General features: G+C 41.5%; 1 non-coding gene across 1 annotated transcript; it reads right to left on the bottom strand.

The window, feature by feature from the left end:
• Positions 1 to 81: 81 nt before the first annotated feature.
• Positions 82 to 185, bottom strand: LOC115935507 (small nucleolar RNA U13). The gene has a single exon (XR_004071127.1). It is a non-coding gene; the product is annotated as a small nucleolar RNA U13 (small nucleolar RNA).
• Positions 186 to 9019: the final 8834 nt, after the last annotated feature.

Here is a 9019-nt window from a genome sequence, read left to right as displayed (position 1 = left end):
AGTTCTCTGGGAATTCACCAACCCTGAAAGCACCATCTCCAATGGCTGGATTTGTTTTTGGTTTTGCTTCTTCTAAGTTCATGTTAGATGGGTAATGTGCTGACGTCATAACAAGGTTTGAGGGTGACGCATCTCACACACGCATGCGTGAGCACCCAATTATCACACTTATGAACTGCAATTATCAGCTTATGGCTGGATTTGAAGCGGAGACACATAGCTATGCTTGACCTAATACCTCATTTTGGCTTTTCACTTATAATTAATTACTCACCTAATCATTTACTCAGCAAATGTCCTCTGAATACCTGCTATGTTCCAGGTACTTCCTAAAGTCTGGAAGCAAAATAGAAAACGACACATATCTGGCCCTTACATTTCTAAAGGCGTAAGTAGAAAATTAATTTAAATAGCATGCAGATAATTGGTAAACCCAAGACATAATGGTAGCCCATCTCACTCCAGATAAGTGTAAAACTATAGATGGTGTTTGTGTTACAAGGGAAAGGCACATTGTACCATGAGGACAGGGAACATGGGCTCCATATAGACTGAAGGAGAGTTTCCCTAAATTAGAAATTTTTTTGGAGGACTTTTATTTCCTGCAGGTGGGTGGGTTAGATACCTAAGCAATCTTGCCCAAATGAAAGAACTCAAATGCAGGAGAAAATATTTTTAGTAACAACTTTCTAAAGCCATTGCTGGGTTGGCACAAAAATAAGAATCTATAGATCCCCAAAAGAAGGAAAAGCCAGACAGACACCCAAGAGGTAAGCAAGTTTTGCCTCAGAGAACTTCTCAGAATGCTGGTGTTCTTGATTTTCCTACTGGATGCATGTACCGTGTATCTAGAATCATCTTCCCTCTGCTTCAAATCTATCTTTTCAAACCTTCCTTTAGTGAAGGTTTCTGTTTTTACTTATTTGAAAATTTTTGGCCAGGTATGGCAGCTCACATCTGTAATCCCAGTGCTTTGGGAGGCCAAGGCAGGAGGAGCCCAGGAGTTCGCTTGAGCCCAGGAGTCCGAGACCAGCCTGGGCAAGTCAGGGAGACCCTATCTCTGCAAAAATAAAATAAAATTAGCTGGGCATGGTGAGGCACGCATCTGTAGTCCTGGCTACTCGGGAAGCAAGCAAGCAGATCAATTGAGCCCAGGACTTTGAGGCTGCAGAGAACCATACTCCAGCCTGGGTGACAGAACAAAAACCTATCTCAAAAAAAAAAAAAAAGAAAAAAAGAAAAAGAAAACAAATAAAGAAGGGAGGGAGGGAGGGAGAGAGGGAGGGAGTGAGGAAGGAAGGAAGGAGGGAAGGAAGGAAGGACAGAAAGAAAAAAACAAAAAGAAAGGAGAAAGACAGGGAAAGAGAAAGAAAGGAAAAAAGAAAGGAAGAAAGAAAGAAGAAAGAAAAAAGAGAAAGAAAGAAAGGAAGAAAGAAAAAGAAGAAAGAAAGAAGGAAAGAAAAAGAAAGAAGAAAGAAAGAAGAAAGAAGAAGGAAGGAAGAAAGAAAGAAAGAAGAAGAAAGAAAGAGAAAGAAAAAGAAAGAAAGAGAGAAAGAAAGAATTATTTTGCTTTCATTCTTGAAAGGGTTTTTTGGGATAGAAATTCCAAGTTGATTACTGTTTTCCTGTCAACACATTGAAAATATTATCCCACAGTCTTCTGGCTTCCATTTTTGCTGCTAAAAGGTAATGTTTGTTGACTTACTGTTCAGAAGGTGACCTCTCTTTGTTCCTGGTTTCTTTGAAGAGCTTCTCTTTGCTTTTGATGTTCCACAGTTTTATCATCATAAGTCCAGGTATGGATTTTTTTGGTTTTGTCTTGCTTGAGAATCATTTGAATTCCTGTATCTGAGTGTCACTCGCTTTCCATTATTTTCCAAATTTCTCAGCCATTATATTTTTAAACGTTGCCCCTTTTCCTCTCTATTACCTTCATCTGGAACTTTTGACTGGAGAGATGTTAGACCTCCTCATTCTAGCCCCCAAGACTCATAAACATTCTGCTATATTTCCATTGTGTGGTCTCTCTGGGCTACATTCTGGATAATTTATTTGTAAAAAATATTTGTGTCTTTATTCCAGTTACCTGATTCTTCATTGGCTGAGTTTAATCTGCAATTTAATTGATCTGTGAAGTTTTACCTTTCAATTGCTACAGTTCATTGATTCTGCAACCTATTTTTTTCACATTTTTAGGACTGCTAAAATCAGGATACATCTTACAATTGGTGGCATCTTGCAATGCTAAGGTGGCACATAAAATTATGGTGCATCTTATAAAATCGATCCTGTTTTATAGTCAACGCAATATGATATTCATTTTTCATTTTTGGAAGTTCTATTTGATTCTCTTTTTCTGATTCAAGCCCAAATGACTTGAATTTCTTATCTATTTTAGAATTTCTTGATTATTTCTTTAAACATATAAGACAGATATTTTATATTCTGTGTTAGATAATTACAATTCCTAGATGTTTTAAGTCTGTTTCTGCTGCATATTCTTTCCGCTGGTTCTTACTCATGGTGCATTTTCTCTCATGCCACGTACCTGTGAACCGATCATTTTCCTTGAACATTTATCTGTGAGAATCCCTTGAGGCCTGAGTTGAAGGTGGGTTCTTCCAGAAAAGATTTGCGTTTACTTCTGTAAGTTGCTGGGGACACTACCAACCTGCGACCACTCTAAATTAAATAATTTAAGATTTTTTTGGGGAACTGCATAGTTAGCATAAACTTAAACCACAAATTCATGTCGGGGGCTTACTTGTGGTTATGAAATCTCAGGAAATATTTTCCCCAGCATCATCTAACACCAAAGTTTTAAGTCCTGGACAAGAATAGCATGTTATCTGCAAGTGGGTCATCAGAGTTAAAGTGTCTTTAAGGTCCTGGAATTGTTGGGAGAAAGGAGAGATATTGATAATTTTTTAGATTTTGGTAAATATGCGTGTTCAAATAGCTAGAGCAACAACTAGAAGAATAGGCCCAGTGCACATAACTTTCAAACAGGTAGACAGGGTAAAGATGAAAAGAGATGAAGGAGGAAACATAAGCCAGAAAAAGATGAGGAAAAAAGGTGTACAAAAAGGAATTTTAAAAAGTAGAACATAAAAATACTCCAGAGCCTAGAAAAAAAAAAAGTAGAACAATTTGAAAGGGCATAAAAAGAAGAAACTTGCCTAAATATCTTTCCAATAATACTAAATGTAAATGGATTTAACGCTTCAATAAAGGGCAAAAATGATCAATATGATTTATTTAAAATACTAGCTATATAGCCAGGCGTGGTGGCTCAGGCCTATAATCCCAGCACTTTGGGAGGCTGAAGTGGGTGGATCACCTGAGGTCAGAAGTTCAAGACCAGCCTGGCCAACATGGTGAAACCCCGTCTCCACTAAAAATACAAAAATTAGCTGGGCATGATGGTGGGAGTCATCCCAGCTACTCGGAGGCTGAGGTGGGAGAATTGCTTGAACCCAGGAGGAGGAGGTTGCAGTGAGCCAAGATCATGCCACGGCACTCCAACCTGGGCGACAGAGCAAGACTGTCTCAAAAAAAAAAAGAAAAAAATACTAGCTATATGGTTTCACAAGAGGCACTCTTAAAACATAAGAACAAAGAGAGACTCAAAGTCAAGGATGGAAAAAAGATATTCCAAGTAAATACTAACAAAAGAAAGCATATAGCCACGTGCAGTGTCTCATGCCTGTAATCCCAACAATTTGGGAGGCCAAGGAGGGATGATCACTTGAGGACAGCAGTTCAAGACCAGCCCAGGCAACATAGGGAGACCCTGTCCCTACAAAAAAATAGAAATAAGTTAGCCAGGCATGGTGGCATGCACCTGTGGTCTCAGCTACTTGGGACACCCCTTCTTAAAAAAAAAATCAGGAATAATTCTAACAAGCAATGTGCAATCTTCCCTGTTCTGAAGTAAGCAGGTATATGCAAACCTGCCCCCAAAGTCTTAGGAAGCTGAGAGGTCCAAGAAAGAGGCCGACAAATCTGTTTTTTAGAAAGAAATACTTAATAGGGACTTACAAGCAGAAGCCATGTCTGTGTCTCAGGTGTTGGTGAGACAAGCTGGTGGATTCCTGCACCATTACCGCCGAGACCCATGGCCCATACACCACAGGGACAGGATAACTCCAAAGGGATGTGTAGGACCTTTGAAGGGTGATAGCATCAAGCCTGTACCAACCCCAGGGCAGGATTCATGGCAAGCACATACTCCACTCAAGGAACAACGAACTGGAAATCCCAAGGCCTTCCCCGATCGGGGGGCAACCAGAAGTCAACATGGCAGATTAGCATCTAAGATGGAGTTGCTTTCACCTCCATACTTCCTGGAGACTATTATAAAACTATTGGAAAATGCTAACATTCCAAACGAATCTAACAGTATACTCTATTCTTAAATAAGAAAACTCAATGTCATCACGCCACTGTGTTCCAACCTGGGTGACGGAGTGAGACCCCATCTCTACAAAAAGTTAAAATTAGCCAGGTGTGACGGTGTGCGCCTGTGGTCCCAGCTACTTGGGAGGCTGAGGTGGGAGGATGACCTGCACCTGGGAGGTAGAGGCTGCAGTGAGCTGTCATCGCACCACTGTACTCCAGCCTGGGTGACAGAGTGAGACCCTGTCTCAAAAAAAAAAAAAAAAAGAGAGAAACTCTTGCACGTGTCACCAGAACATATGCACAAGATTGGCTGAATGAATGGAGATGTCATACAACGGAATACAAAGAGCAGAGAAAAGGAGTCAGCTACAGCGCCATGCATCCACATGGTTGAACCTCAAAAAATGCAATGTTGAGCGAAAGAAGCCAAGTCAGAACGCACTGTGTTTCCATTTATATACATCCACAAAACAGTATATTGTTTAGGAATATGTCCATATGTGGTAATTATAAGGAAAAGAAAGAAAATTATTAGCATGATTACTGGTTTTGTCTAGAAAAGGAAAGGAAAGGGAGTACATTTGAGGGGCTTGTGCAGGCTACTCGAATAATGTTACATTCTTGTTCTTAAGCTGAATGATAGGGTAAGAGTGTTAATTTAATTTTTTTTCTTTTTTTGAGACAGAATCTCACTCCATCACCCAGGCTGGAGTGCAGTGGTGTGACCTTGGCTCACTGCAACCTCTGCCTCCCAAGTTCAAGCGATTCTCCTGCCTCAGCCTCCTAGTAGCTGGGATTACAGGCACCTGCCACCACACCCGGCTAATTTTGTATTTTTAGTAGAGATGAGGTTTCACCATGTTGGCTAGGCTGGTCTTGAACTCCTGACCTCAAGTGATCTGCCTGCCTCAGCCTCCCAAAGTGCTAGGATTACAGGCGTGATCCACCGCGCCTGGCTGTTTATTTTATTTTTAACAGCCACTGAAGTTTTATACAGGATCTTGTACGTATGATATACTTCACAATAAAACATATTTTAAAGGAAATATGGGGCAGTTAATTTACTTTTTATAGTGAGAATCAATCGAAAATGCCCAAAACTGAAAAATCAAGAGGTAGCAATGTAAGCACTTTACCTAGTCTTATGAATGTTGAGCATCAAAGCTAGAAGAACTCAGTGTGGTTATTGCCAGAGAGCAAGACCTGGCATGAAAGCGAGGAGGAGCAGGACTCTGTTGCTTTTTATAACAAGTCTTGTAGAACTCTGACTCTTCATATGATGTGCTGTGTAACCCTTTAAATTAAAGAGAAGTTGTAAAAGTGGCATTTAATACCTAGAGTAGTCCAGCTTATAGAGACAGCAAGCAGAATGGTGGTTGCCAATGGGCAAACAGGAAGTTATTTAATGAGGATATAGTTTCATTTTAGGAAGAGGAAAAAGTCCTGGAGATGGATGATGGTAATGGTTGCACAGCAGTGTAGATATACTTAATGCCACTGAACGCTACACTTAAAAACAAAATGGTACATTTTATGTTATGTATATTTTATCACATACACAAAATTAAAGCTAAAAAAAACCCAGCCAAACAGTAACATTTGAGCTGAGTTAGGTAAGATGTGAAGGAGTTAACTCGACAAAGCGTGATGGGGAGATTGCAGGAAATCTGATTCTAGCCCTGAATCCCTTCCTCGTTAAAGGTATTAATTCCCATGTCTGGCTGGGGACCACCCTGGGGGTCTCCAGAGATCGAATGAGGTGCTCCAACATCTGCAAACAAAACTTCCAAACTAAATTATGTTTTAGTCTCCAAAAGTCCCCTTTGAGTGTTTTAGGAAAATAAATACATCAAGTGTAATCTTTAAAAAAAGAACAACAGGAGCATCATCGTTCCCTTTCTAAAAGGATTCTTTGATTATTGAGAGGATTTGCCACTGTTTCTTAAAATGAAATCTCCCCTAGTGCACTCAAAATGTGATTTAATTAACAAAAAAACAGGCTTATCCCACCTTTCAGAAATATGCCAAGCAGGTGCTTTCAGGAAATGGAATATTAAAAATCCAAGAAAACAATGGAAGGCCTAAAATGTAGGTTAATGCCGCTCTGGATTAGAGGTTTGAAATTTACTTTCTCATGCAAAATCCCAGTCTGGGGCCACCCACCACAGGGAACCTGAGCCTACTGACCACATCTCCCCAGTTTAGCTAATCATGCCTTGTGCCTCCATCACACACCATAGATTCTAATTCTTTACAGGCATCTGCAAACACAAAACAAAGTCTTCGTGGGCTGGGGCTGTGTCATATTCATTTGCACCATCCCAGAAACCCTTTGTATAGCCAGGCCACTGCCCAGGACCTATCTGTTGACTGATTTGTTGATTTACTCATTCCAATGACTCCCCAAATCTTAGGGGAACAATCCTTCACATCCAGGACCTTCACCCTTGCCTGCTCCACTCAGCTGTGCCTCCGTCAGCCCAGAGCTCCTAAACCTTTGCTCTGAGCTGCTCCCCATGTTTTGTTACTGGACCTCACTCTCACGCCCCACAACCAAGGACCTACCTCCCCTGGCATCATCCTCAAATGCAGGCCTCTAACACCAAGATCTTGCCTCCCCCTCCCCCAGGACGTATGTCCCTGCCTAGATGTAGGCCCAGCAGTTGAAGATAGACTCTTGGGCAACCCTCTGCCACTTGGCTGTCTCCATCCGGGCACCCAGCTGGCCTCCTCTCAACTGTACTACACCCACCCCTTCCCCACTAGCTGGGTGTCTGGATGGAGGCCAGTCACCCCCCGACCAGCCATAGGGCAGCAAGAGCTATGGAACGGCTGGCCAGGACATGTCATTTGCCAAACCTCAGAGATACTGGGAGGAAGTGGGCTGGGGCTGCAGGCTCCCTGGGTGGGTGTCTAATGCCTGGTCATCTGGGACCTAGCTAATGACCACCATGAGGTGCCCAAGAACACAGGCTGAGGGCCTGCTCCCAGTGAGACAGTAGGTTGGTAACCTACAGGCCAAGGAAGGGATGCAACTGCAGCCAAGGCCAGCCCCTTGGGCCTGGAGAGCCACATTTACAGCCCTGTGCAGAGCTTCCAAAGGCCTCACCATGTAGAGGAAAGGTAAAGGTGACCCACACGCTTTCCCCGTCCAGGGGCCAAAAAATTTTTTTCTGGAAAGGGCCAAAAAACAAATATTTTAGGCTTTGGGGTCCAGAAGGTAAGATAGAGCAACTGTTCTCACTGAAGAGTCTGTTTTTTTCTTTAATTAAAAAAAAAAAAAAAAATTCATAGAGACAGGGTCTTGCTACGTTGCCCAAGCTGGTCTTGAACTCCTGGCTCAAGCGATCTCCCACCTCAGCCTTCCAAAGTGTTGGGGTTACAGGCACGAGCCACTGTGCCCAGCCTAAAGAGTCTTTTTACATTTAAAAATGTAAAAACCATTCTTAGCTTGAAGGCTATGGAGGCTAGATTTGATCTGTGGGCCATAGTTTGTCTATCCGGTCTACTTAAAGAGGCAGGCATTCATTTATGAGATTATTCAGATCTATTAGACAGCTCAAGGTAAGTCGGAGTCGAGAATTAGAAGCATTTTCAATCAAATCCAGTGATTTCCAAAGTGAGACATTCATTCCTACCGGGGGTAAAGGAAGAAACTATTAAGACTTATAAGCTATATTTTTATTCCGTCCTTTTTATTTTAATTTTTATGTTTTATAAAATATATAATATGAGTACAGTGGCATTTGTACAGAATTTATAAATATATAATTACATATGTTGGGTGTGACAAGCCAGATTTTTAAAAAATTATAGGAGTGCAGGATAAAAAAATCTGAAGAATTCTGCCTAGAGTTCTTACATCGGTTTATTTTGTAAACTTGCACACCACCGTGCCTTTGTTTCTATAAGTACCTCTTCTCTCACATAGTGCTGGATGGCAAAATCTGATTTTTAAAATTAAAATTTATTTAAATTCATGTTGATAGATGTTGCAGAATTTCACTGTCCTTGAAAGCTATGTATTATGGAGCGAAAGGCTATTTACTGAGCACCACTATGAGCAAGGTTCTGCCTCTGTAACCTCATGTCTGGCTGGGAAAAAGTGGGCAAAAGTTTTACCACTTTTTGATCAAAGTTCACTTTTTTTTTTTTTTTTTTTTTTTTTTTGAGATAGGGTTTCGCTCTTGTTGCCCAGGCTGGAGTGCAATGACGCGATCTCAGCTCACCGCAACCTCCGCCTCCCGGGTTCAAGCGATTCTCCTGCCTCAGCGTCCAGAGTAGCTGGGATTACAGGCATGCGCCACCACGCCTGGCTAATTTTGTATTTTTTAGTAGAGACGGAGTTTCTCCATGTTGGTCAGGCTGGTCTACGAACTCCTGACCTTAGGTGATCCTGCCTGCCTCGGCCTCCCGGTGTTGGGATTACAGGCATGAGCCACCACGCCTGGCCCAAAGTTCACTTTGAAATAACACTAGACTATTTCACGTGTAGTGCAGGTACCTTATAACAAAGTATTCCCAATTTTTTTCTCCTGCCTCTTATGACATCGCTGAAATTTATTTCACTTATTCATATGTTATAATCACACAATACATTGCTACTATTATTGCTTTT

The sequence above is a fragment of the Gorilla gorilla genome, chromosome 6, assembly GCF_029281585.2.
Source record: "Gorilla gorilla gorilla isolate KB3781 chromosome 6, NHGRI_mGorGor1-v2.1_pri, whole genome shotgun sequence".
Lineage (NCBI taxonomy): Eukaryota > Metazoa > Chordata > Mammalia > Primates > Hominidae > Gorilla > Gorilla gorilla.
The sequence above is the reverse complement of the archived record's forward strand: the minus strand, read 5'-3'. Positions and strand labels throughout refer to the sequence as shown.